The following is a 13,007-nucleotide window of genomic DNA, read 5'->3' as shown; positions in this document are numbered from 1 at the left end:
TCATTTTTCTTTATTGCTAAGTAATATTCAATTGTGTATATATACCACATTTTCTTTATTCCTTCATCTGTTGAAGCTGGTTCCACAGCTTAACTATTGTGAATTGAGTTGCTATAAACATTGATGTGGCTTCGTCACTATAGTATGCTGATTTTAAGTCCTTTGATACTGAGGAGTGGGATAGCTGGGTCAAATGGTAGTTCCATTCCAAGTTTTCTGAGGAATCTCCACACTGCTTTACAGAGTGGTTACATCAATTTGCCATCCCATGCTTGGTCATTCTTCATTGCCATTATTCTCTGATCATTTTTCAAGTCTTCATTTTGTTCCTTTAAGCTTATCTGATATGTTTGTTTTAATCATTCTAACATCTGGAATATTTGTGGGTCTATATTTGTTAAAATTTGTTTCTGACAGTTCTCATTCATGGTGTCTTTGTTTTCATTGTATGCTTTGTGGTTTGGGGTGGTTTGTTTTTTGTTTTTGATGTTTTGTTTGTTTGTTGTTTATTTTTTACTTTGTGTCAGGGTCTCGCTAAGTTGCTTTGGGTCTTGTTAAGTTGCTGAGGTTGGCTTGGAACTTGTGATCCTCCTGCCTCAGTCTCCCAAGCTACTGGGATTACAGGCCTGCCTCACCATTCCCAGCTTGTGATTTTTTTTAAATATAAGTTTCCTATTTTCCCTGAACGTGACCTGCAGGAATTACTTGAGGTCTGGTTTAAAACTAAATTCCTACAGATAATTTTCTGTTTATTTCTATCGATTACTCAGGCTATTACCAATCTGGGACTATGGATGTTTAGGTTAAAATTTTAACTAAGAGTTCTACATTTAAAATAGAGTGAACAAAGTGAATTCTGACAGAAAACACAAGCAAGAACCAACCTGTTTTATTCTCAAAGAAGATTAATATTTCCTCCACTAGCACTAAGACGGAAAAGGCATTTTTTTTTTCCAGTATGAGTCTAACATTGACTGTACTGGGTGATTTTTTCATCCAGTCTTCCACTGAGGGAATCTAATAATCCTATTAGATTCTCCACTTAGTCAGCTCTAAGTTTTAACTCCTAACTCCATGCTCTACTGCATGTAGCCTCAAAGGAGGAAGGATTCTCCGGAATTTAAAAAAAGCTTCAGACTAACAGGTTTGGCGCCTGTGCCCCGACCAGATTTCTGATTCTCACTACCGTTTTTGAAATTAATAAACTCCTGGGCTGAGGATGTGGCTCAAGCGGTAGCGCGCTCGTCTGGCATGCGTGCGGCCCGGGTTCGATCCTCAGCACCACATACAAACAAAGATGTTGTGTCCGCCGAAAAGCTAAAAAATAAATATTACAAAAATTCTCTCTCTCTCTCTCTCCACTCTCTCTTTAAAAAAAAAGAAAGAAATTAATAAACTCCTTTCTTCAGTGACAGATCAGTGATGTATTTATAATTACTTAAGGCTACAATAGCCTTTTTTTCTTAATATTAACAGTACACTGTGGATTTTATATTTTAGAGGAGGCCCTGAAAACAGGTTAAGCACAAAACACATTTTACGAGGTAGACCTTTCCACTTTAGAGTTCCAACATATGAGTTCCTTTAACTCACCCCATATCCATAATATCCTTCATCAGATTCAAAATGCTCTACAGTGAAACAATCATGTAGAAACTGACTTCATGACTTCAACCATCAAACCCAGATCTCTCTGGTTCCCTGTTATTTCCAAAGCTCTGGGTGATCTTTGCTTGCTTAAGACACAAAACCAATTCCTTTATCTGAGTTCTCTTTTAGCCCCTGATGTATTTAATGGGACTTTCTCACCACTGCAGACTTGAGATGTCATTTTCTTCATTTTGGCGGGTTGGTGGCTTTTGTCCTTAGCAGCTACAGTCTTAGACTTTATCTGGGTTTGCAATCAGGAAGCTGTGATACTTCCTGAGACTGTTCTGGGTACAATTTACACAATATGAGTTCACTTTCTTCACTTTGGAGTTACCTGGACTCCTGGAAGGGCTAGTTGTGTTTTGTCCAGTTTTCTACAGGTTGAGTCCAATAGTTGGCAAGAACCAACCTCTGTGGTTTATGACTACTTGTGCTTCCTGAGTAACATGCACAGAGAATTTGGAAAGTTGGCAATGATTGGAGGCTAGAAAACCGTTAAGAAGGAGGAAGTTTATCAACTAAGTGGGAGTAAATCTCCAAACCACCCTCAGAATGCTAACATACACCCACTGTTTCTCATCGTCATGACTAATCTGCAGGGTGTCAAAGGAAATCAACCAACAGCAGAGGCAAAGAGAGAATTTGGAAAAGAATCATCATTTTTCAGATCTTTTGACCAACAAAATAGTCAGGAATAGCATTGATGGGTGCCATTTACCATACACAAACCGTTTTACTTGTGAAATGCTCCCTAAAGCTGTGATTATCACTTTGTATTTAAAAAGTTGTTTCTTGCCAGGTGTACGCCTATAATCCCAGTGATTCAGGAGGCTGAGGCAGGAGGATGGCAAGTTCAAAGCCAGACCCAGCAATTCAGTGAGGCCTTAAGGAACTTAGTGAGACCCTGTCTCAAAATGAAAAAATGGCTAGGGATGTAGCTCAGTGGTAAAGTGCCCCTGGGTTCAATCCCTGTTACCAAAAACAAACAAACAAACAAACAAACAAAAACCTATTTTTTTTCTTTCTTTCTTTTTTTTTTTTTTTAGTTTTCGGTAGACACTACATCTTTGTTTGTATGTGGTGCAGAGGATTGAACCTGGGCCGCATGCATGCCAGGCGAGTGCGCTACCACTTGAGCCACATCCCCAGGCCCCCTAGTTTTTTTCTTGCTGATTTCATCTTAGAATTCTATGATAATTGACCTAAATTTATATTTATTGATATAATATTTTATCCTATTTTAAAAATAATATTAAATTTTTGTGAACTTATCATTGAGTTTGTGTCCTAAGAGTCTTGTTCCTGGGCCTTCATTCCTAGAGTCCTGGTTTTGTATCATTTTAGTGAGAAGATGAGGAGCAGGAGGGGAGGGGCAAATACTCAAGTCAGTGTGTGTGACCCGGAATGGTAAACGAAAATCGTGGAGAGCAGGAGAAGTCTGGGCTTTGGGATCATGTCTGAATCGCAGGTGATGATTCAGACTGCTCTCCACAATAATAATACAGAACTATGTGTCCACTCACTGCCTGACCATCAGAAAATAAGGTGAATGATGCCTCTGATGACTATAGTACTGACCTCTGAAATTTAAAAGATTACCTCACTAAGCCCCAAATGCCCCTCTGAAGTGAATAGGACAGCATTACCATTTCCACTGAACCAGGGGTGAGGAGATAGGGAGAGGAAAAGAAGAACCAGCTCTCTAGGAAGAGACTGCCTGACTCCCTGAGAACTATCTGCCCACTATCACACCTCTAGAAGACCTGGATCCAAATCTTGGTTCCACTACTTAGCATTTCTCTGGGTTTTGGTTTTCTCCTAATACAGACATAATGACAATTACCTAATAGGGGTATTGAGTTGGGGAAATAATGGCAAAGTACTTGATACATGACAGGTATCTAAGAGATGTATGTTCTCTTCCCTTCCTTTACAGAGCCTAAATTGTCACTGCATGTTTACTATACTTGCAGTAAAACAAAAGTATCAGAATGGGCCTAGTGCAGTGGTGCACACCTGTAATCCCAGCGGCTCAGAAGGCTGAGATAGGAGGATAGTGGGTTCAAAGCCAGCCTCAGCAATAGCAAGGCATTAAGCAACTCGGTGAGACCCTGTCTCTAAATAAAATACAAACTAGGGCTGGGGATGTGGCTTTGTGGTTAAGTGCCCTTGAGTTTAATCCCTGGTACCAAAAAATAAAAAATAAAAATATATCACAATATCCCTGAGGTTGGCAGATGGCAGTCAAACCACACTCCATTGAAGATGTGTTAAAGAAAGTATTTAAGAAAGTGACTACATGGGGGAATAAAAGAGACATTTATAATGGTAGCTAAAACAGAAAAACCACAAGGACACAATGAAAATTGAAACCACAATAATCGCTAAAAGAAAAGTAGTAATTGTAGCTTATATTTAAGTGTATCGAAAGAAAGAGTGTGGGAAAGGGGCAGCTGCCATGGAAGTCACATTTATTATTTCAAAGTTTGTGCAGAAAACTAGAACCGATTTTTTTAAGTCACAAAACATTTTGAGTCTTTCCAGTCTTACCAAAACAAGAAAGTATGCATCTAAAATAATTAATAATGAGCGAGGCTGAAAAATATCAAGTCAGGATAAGTGTATACAGTTAGAATCAATGGTATTGATAAAATTCTAGTTTTTACGCTCAAGCTAGAATTATGGTTGCTCAATTTATTAGTATACTCACAACTTCCCATTTCATTGTGTATTTCTTCTGCGTACAGCAAATTATACACAAGAAAAATTTCTAAGTAAATCTATGAAGAGATGTTCAGGGAGTTCCACAGTATTAAAAAAATGAGAATAATTAATATCTGCAAGGAGTTCTGTCTACACTCAAAGGTGGGATGTATTTCTTACTTTCTAATACTGCAAGAAAACATTTTCATATCTGATTTTAAATCAAGTTAGTGACTCCACATCATGTACAACCTCAAAAATGGGAAGTTATACTTCAAGTATGTTTGATATGTCAAAATACATTCTACTGTTACACATAACAAAAAAGAACAAATAAATTTTTTTAAAGAGAGAGAATAAATAAATTTTTTAAAGAAAGAGAGAGAGAGAGAGAGAGAGAGAGAATTTTTTAATATTTATTTTTTAGTTTTCAGTGGACACAACATCTTTATTTTATTTTTATGTGGTGCTGAGGATTGAACCCAGTGCCCTGCACATGCCAGGCGAGTGCACTACCACTTAAGCCACATCCCCAACCCAATAAATTTTTTTTTAAAAAGAAAAATTAAATAAATAAAATTAGTGAACAAAGAGAATAAAGCTTTTCCTCTGGACATCAGAATGTTGCTGGATTGAAAGTCTCATGCAATTATACTTTTTCAGGGACAGAGAATCTTGGTCTTCATCAGGTAGATAGAAATAACTTGAGTGATGGCAGAGAATAGTCCTGGTTTTAGGAGAGGTGGCTGTAAATTGCTGCTATTAGCAATGAGTGCCAAATTTCTCAAATATCCTTGTGAATTGTTTGAGGAATAAAATAAAATATAATGTGTGTGTGTGTGTGTGTGTACTGGAATAGACTCTCTTAATTTTATATAATTTTATGCAAAAATATCAGCATTTTCATAATTAAAATTTTCCATTTCTAATGGAGAAATAAAATCAACCAGTAACATGAGCTAACCCCAAAGAAAGGTACAAATAATTTGAAATAAGCTTTAAGAGCCAGACTGGTAGGGGGTCAAACCCCAGCTGTGTCATATATTGATAAAGGAACCTTGGAAAGATCTTTAACCTTTCTGTGTTAGTTTACTTACTGATAAAATAATGACAATATAATAGATGCTTCGTAGAAGTATTGTTAGGATTAAATAAGGAAATGAATGCAGAGCATTAAGACATTTCTTAGCACAGAAAAAAATCTCTCTTTGTTGTGGTTGTTGTTGGTATAAGGGATCCAACCTAAAGCTGTGTGCATACGAAGCAGGTGCTCCAACTCTAAGCTACACTCCCAGCCCCAGAATAAAGTCTTAATAAATGGTAGTAATTGCCAACATTAGAAAATATTGATAATGATAAAATTAATAATAATGGGATCATTTATTGAATGCCTGTTCTTCCACAGATTCTTGACATATGTGATACACTATAATTTTTGGGGCAGATTTATCTTACAAATTGTGTTTACTTTTTAAGGTGTTATGATGAACAAAGGAAGTCAGACTTTTCAAAGAGACAAAAATCAGAGTGAAACTGAAAGCAGAAGCTAGGAAAAGATCAATCACATCCTTTTTTCAGGGAAGATAAGCTTTAGGCATCCAGATTTTCTTTATTTGATACACACAAAATGAGTAAAGCTAGTTCCTGTCATCCACAAGACTAAAGACAAATAGTTATCCTCTTTAGTTTAGAAATGCTTGTTCATATTATCCCATTTAAGTGCAGTTTGGTACATTTCTACTAGAGAATATGTAGACGGTGCAGTCCAGCTGAATGCTGACAGAAGATGCTACCTGGCTTGAAGAAGTAGGTTAGTTTTAACCTTTCATAGCCCCTTAGAATAAACCATGAACAATAGTCTGTTATTGGCCTCTTGTTCACTATGCTAAAATTCCTAGGGTCAGGGCTGGGGTTGTAGCCTAGTGCTCATCTAGCACTGGGTTGGATCCTCAGCACCACATTAAAAAAACAACTGAATAAAATATAGCTTCTGTATCTAAAACTAAAAATATATATTTAAAAAAAGTCCTAGAGTCAACAGAATAAACTTAAGCAAGATAAAAGTTAGGTAGGTAAATATATATCTGTATTTCTTATATATTTCCCCCAAGAAACCCAATTGTTCTGAACTTAGACGAAATTTAAAACTTTTTTTTTTTTAAGAGGAGGGAACATTTATTTGGGGCTCAAGGCTTCAGAGGTCTCAGTCCATAGATGGCTGATTCTATTGCTCTGGACCCAAGGTGAGACAGAACATCATGGTGGAAGAGTGTGGTGAAGGAAAGCAGCTCAGGGCATGGCACAGGGGAGCAGAGGTAAATGTAATACTTTTTAAAGTAATTTTTAGTTAATTCTTTTTTGGTGGCCTGGGTTCTAGATATTCAACCCAAGACCCACATATGCTAAGCATACGTGCCACCCCTGTGCTATACCCACAGTCCCAGTAATATTTATTCATGCAAAAAAATATTTATGCCACACACTGTTAGAGATCCTGTGAATTCAGGAGTAAATAAGACAAAAATGATCTCTGCTTAACGAGGAGTCAGATAATAAGAAAACAAATAAATTACAAATAACCAGAAAATGCAGAAAGAAGATAATTTGTGAACACACTCTGACATAGTCTTTTATGAAGCTCTTGCCAGTCTTATCTGGTGTGAGCAATGTAAATAGCCCCTCTCTGAGTACTATAACATTTTAGGAAGGGCAAGGAGTCCTCAATTTTCACAGCGTGAAAATGAGAAGCAGAGGCAATAAAGGGGAGGTGTTGGAGCCACGTTAGTATTCTACACACATATATTCAGGTCACATATGTGACCTAGGGTACAGTTAAACCCTGGATGGGATGTCCACTTGATTCTTGGAAACTTCAGGAAGAACATGAACTTTCCAGAGACTGTAGGTATATACTAGAAAATCATCAGGACAAACTGTAAGCATTGTTCTTCCCTCTTGGGCTTTGAGAGACTATCTTCAAGCTGGGTGTTTCCAGGGTCCAGCCAGAGTTTTGACAGAATCATTGAACTTCCCTGACCAAATCTGGAAAGTCCCTTAGAAAGCAATCCATTAACATAAATATATAAGTATCTACTGGCTCCTCATCTCTGGCCTCTCGGAACCACAGACAGAGAGAGAGAGATTAACAGGTGGAATTATTCACAAAGCTTCCATCTTGGGCAGTTGGTAGAATGGAATGATCTGGATCTCTTCTTTCATAGCTTCTAGATGGAGTGAAGGGACTTAGCTGGATCCACATTAAAAATGTCCAGATAGCTATCATGTGAGTTTAGACTATAAATACAGAAACAAAGGAAAGATTTAACAATCAAAGAATCTTTGGATTAAAATAGTTTTGAAGGTCATTTGATTCTATCTTTACTTTAAAATTGTTATTTTATATGTTCTTTTATATAGTGCCTAAACATGTAATGCAACCAATAACCACACAAAGATTTGTCATACAGATGGCGTGCAAAAATATTATACTGTGGTGGGACTCCCTCAGCCAAGTTACAAAGTTGTTACTCTTATTTATTAGAGTCCCATGAATAGTGGCTTCAGGGAAAGAGGAAGCAGAATTTTTGTGAAATATCTTGGATGGTATGTCCAAGAGATGAAATACAAACAAGTCTACTAAAAGTTAAGGCTAATGAAAGGGAGGCTGGGTTTTTAGCTCAGTAGTCGAGCACTTGCCTACCATGTGTGAGACACTGGGTTCAATCCTCAGCACCACATAAAAATAAATAAAATAAAGGAATTGCGTCCATCTACAACTACATATATGTTATAAATTAATCACACACACATAAAATTAATGAAAGGATGGCTCCTGACTCTCCCAAAAAGTCATATGAGGCACCCACTCCAACCTTCCTTACTCTAAGAACAACTGAAGGATGGCCATTGTAGCAAATTTAATAGAGGCATGCCAATCAGTTCTACTTCTCAGAAAGGGTAACCTCATAAATTGTCTAATTCATGTTAAAAGACAGAATTGAAACCAGGTTTCCAAATCTACCCCAAATGAAAAAATTCTCAATGAAGCTTGTAAAAGTAGCATCAAGAGGGAAATCTAACTTCCTGCTTTTGCTTCTCCTCTACAGTTACAACAAATTCAGGCTTTAAAAATGATTGTTCTTTGAATATCAGAAAAAATCAACTGCCAGTATCTAGTCTTTGGGGATAAAATAGTTAGGTACCTTCTCTCCTTCTCTCTCTCTCTCTCTCCCCTCTCACCACCCCCCAATCCCTGCTTCTTTTTATTAGTAAAGGCTTATTGCATGGTGGTACATTCCTGTAATCCCAGCTACTTAGGAGGCTGAGGAAGGATGATGGCAAATTCAAGGTCAATCTGGGAAATTTAATAAGACTTTGCGTTGAAATATAGTTTGTTTTTTTTTTTAATGAGTGGGATGTAACTCTGAATTAGAGCAGTTCTCTAGTATGTGCAAAGATCTAGGTTCAATCCCCACTGCTCCCCCATCTAAAAAAGCTTATTGGAAATGAAAGAATACACACACACAATTTAAAAAGTTAAATTTTCAATTGGAAATTATATTTACATCTTTAAAACGATAACAATAATAAGTTGATTATATTTACAAAGATACATACCTAAAACATAAGGACATAAATTTTTTTAAATACTATGAAAAAACAACTATAATAAAGGTAGTATAACTATATTATCATTAGATGAAATAAACTTTAGAGTAAAAAAAAAAAGAATTATTAGAGACAAAGAATACAACAGAATAACTATGGAAAGGAACAATTTGCCAGGAAGACATACTAGGTTCAAAATTTTATGCACCTATTGACAAACTTGAAAATATGCAAAAGTAATAGAGTTGACAGAATTCAAGTAAGACATTTATAACTTAATAATCACCATGAGCAGAGATGTAGCTCAGTGGTAGAGTGCTTGCCTATCATGTGGAAGGCCTAAAAAAAAAAGTTCATCATTGAAGAGTTTAACCTATTTTTCTCAGTATTGGATTAAGTAGATAAGAATTATTTAGGATATAGATTTTAATAATATAGATATAAGCTTAATCTTATGAACATATAAAGAACCTGTATCTAGCAATTAGAAAAATATATATTCTTTTCAAGTATAAACATTGATCATGGATAAATATTCTTTTCAAGTATAAACATTGACCATGGATAAAGGCATAAAATAAATCTCAAAAATATCAGAGAATTAATATTATGTGGGTTATATTCTCTGTACAAAATATAATTATATATCACTAATAAAAATACTAAAAAAGACATGTTCAGAAAGATTGAATGCACTGCTAGATAAGACATCTGTCAAATAACAAATCCTATTAGATAATATGTAGAAGTGAATGATAATAAAAACCTTTCAAAAACAAAATAGGGACAAATAAACAATAAACAGATAAAGGCCCCAAATAAATAATATCAGAATGAAAAATTGAATATAATTATAAGTAGAATTTTATAATCAGAGAATATAGCCGGGCATGATGGCCAACACTTGTAATCCCAGCAACTCCGGAGGCTGAGGCAAGAGAATTACAAATTCAAGGACAGTGTTAGCAACTTAGACCTTCAGCAACTTAGGGAGATCAAGTCTCAAAGTAAAAAATAAAAAGAGCTGGGATGTGGCTCAGTGGTAAAAGCACCCCTGAGTGGCTGGAGTTATGGCTCAGTGGTGAAGTGCTTGCCCAGCATGTGTGCGGCACTGGGTTCGATCCTCAGCACCACATAAAAATAAATAAAATAAAGGTATTGTCTCCATCTACAACTGAAAAAATTTTTAAAGGAAAAAACACCCCCTGGGTTCAATCCCCAATACCAAAAATAAAATAATAAATAAAAACCAGAATATTATGAAATGATTGTGGCAATTAATTTGAATGCTTAGAAAAAAACCAAATATTTCCTGAAACATATAAAGTATTATAGCTAGTTTAAGGGCGGAAAATGGAATAGACTGCAAAAGCATAAGGAGTTCTATCGAATACTCAAAGAGCATATTATCAGGGCTGGGATTGTGACTCAGTGGTAGAGTGCTTGCCTAGCACATGCAGGGCCCTGGGTTCAATCGCTGGCACCACATATAAATAAATAAAATAAAAGTATTGTATCCAAATACAACTGAAAAAATAAATATTAAAAAAGAGTATATTATCTCTGTCTTTCACTAATTGTGCCAGAAAAAAGTAAAAAGGAAGTGCTGCCCTACTAATTTTGAGATGAGTCAAACCTTGGACAGTATCAGCAAGAAAGATTATAAGCCAGTTTCACTAATAAGCATAAATGTAAGAATCCAAAGTAATAGTCAGGGGGAAAAAGTAGCTTGTTCTCAAAATATGAAGTAATGATAAGGAGATGGAAATGTAATTATCTTGATTTCATCATTATACACTTTATATATGTATTGAAATGTCACTCTGTATTCCATAAACATGCACAATTATTATGTGTTAATAAAAAATATTTCTGTGATGGGCATCAAACACGGGATCTCCCACAAACTACATAGGCACTCTATCACTGAGCTATATCTCCAGCCCCTGAAATTTTTTCAAAAATGTTTAAGGAAAAAAAATTTAGGTTTTTCTTGTTGTTGTTGTTGTTGTTATCATTTTGTACTTTTGAGACAGAGTCCTGCTGCGTTGCCCAGTCTGACCTCAAATTCCTGTGCTCAAGTGATCCTCTTGCCTCAGCCTTCCAAATAGCTGAGACTATAGGCATGTGAAGTGATGCCCAGTAAGTTATATTTTTCAAAAAGTGATTAAATTGAGATTCATTTTCCCCAGAAATGCAAGGATAGTTTAATCTTAGGGAATATGTAAATGCTATTTGCCATGTTTACAAAGGATAAAAGTCATGAGTCTCTGAAGAGATTTGAAAAAAAAAAAAAAACAATTGTACAATAAAATTAAATACCTATTAATGATTAATTATTTAAAAACACATATATATTAGTGTAACTCAACATCATGTACAACCATAAGAATGGGAAATTAGGGCTGGAGTTGTGGCTCAGTGGTAGAGTGCTCGCCTACCATGCATGAGGCACTGAGTTTGATCCTCAGCAACACATAAATGTAAAATAAAGATATTGTGCCCAGGGCCGGGGATGTGGCTCAAGTGGTAGCATGCTCACCTGGCATGTGCGGGGTGCTGGGTTCCATCCTCAGCACCACATAAAAATAAAATAAAGATGTTGTGTCCACCGAAAACTAAAAAATAAATATTAAAAAAAAAGATATTGAGTCCACCTAAAAAAAAAAATAAATATTTTTTTAAAAAGAATGGGAAACTATACTCCATGTATGTATAATATGTCAAAATACATTCTACTGTCATGTATATCTAAAAATAACAAATAAAAAATTTTTAAAACAACACATAGGGATGGGGGTACAGCTCAGTGGTGAAGCACTTTGAGGGCATAGCCCTGGGTTCAATCCCTAGCACAAGGTGGGGTCAAGAGATACAGAAATTGAAATTCTTACCAAATAGAAATAGAAATTTTTAACCTGTTCTCTTAAAAGTTATCTACCAAAAAAAATTCACGTTAAGTTGTAAAAAATTAAAAGTATTTGGCTAGAAGTTAGGAATAAGACAAAAAATATTCACTACAGCTCTAGTCAGTCCTACTAGTAAGGCAAGAAACAAATTGGAGAAATAAGCAATCCCCCAAAACCAAGGATGAATGTTCTCTCTAATATGCTGATGCTAACACACAATAAGGGGAGGGGGAAAAAATAAAAGTTCATTGGATTAAACAAAGAGGAATACAGGAGAGGGAGTGGGGATACGAATAACAAAACAGTAAAATGATTCGGACATAACTTTTGTATGTTCATATATGAATACATGACCTGTGTAACTCCACACCATGTACAACCACAAGGATGGATGTGGGAGGCTATCCTTGCACGTGATTGAGTTACCTCCCCAGCCGGGTTTGGGGCACTCAGACACTATGTGTTACAGCTTTCCCAACCCTTCTTGGGTTTGAGGGCTTGGCAGTGTGGAGGCGTGTCTCACCACTGCCCCCAAAGATCCAATCATCGCACCTGACCTTGCAATACTGCCCTCCCTGACTTTCATTGGATGGGATTTTTTCCCAGAATTCTTTGTTCCCCAATAAAAGCCCTCTCTCTGGCGTCCCAGCTCTCTCTCGCTAGCCTCTTCAGTAAACCTCACTAGTTCCCTGGGTAGCTTGAGGCTGGGGGTTGGAAGAGCTGTCCTGGAGCTGGTTTAGAGGTAATTGGAGTCTGTGTCTTTAATTTAAGCTCCCTTAGGATTTTCCCATGTGGCCATCTGCGCTGGCTGCGGACTAAAGATGGGATCCTAATTAGAATAAGTTGTACTCCATGTATGTATATAATATATCAAAATACACTCTACTGTCCTGTATGCCTAAAAAGAACAAATAAAATTAAAAAATCAAATTGGAAAGAGGAAAACAAAGATGAAATAAATTTGTATATTTTATGATTATCTTATATAGAAATTCTAAAAAAAAAAAATCAGCTGAGTATGTTGGCATGCCTATAATCCCATTTACTTGGGCAGCTGAGACAGTAGAATCCTGTTTGATCAACTTCAAGAGATCCTGTCTAAAAAAAAAAAAAAAAAAAAAAAAAAAAAAAAAAAAA

This window comes from Marmota marmota, unplaced genomic scaffold, assembly GCF_001458135.2.
Source record: "Marmota marmota marmota unplaced genomic scaffold, marMar, whole genome shotgun sequence".
Classification (NCBI taxonomy): Eukaryota; Metazoa; Chordata; class Mammalia; order Rodentia; family Sciuridae; genus Marmota; species Marmota marmota.
The sequence above is the reverse complement of the archived record's forward strand: the minus strand, read 5'-3'. Positions refer to the sequence as shown.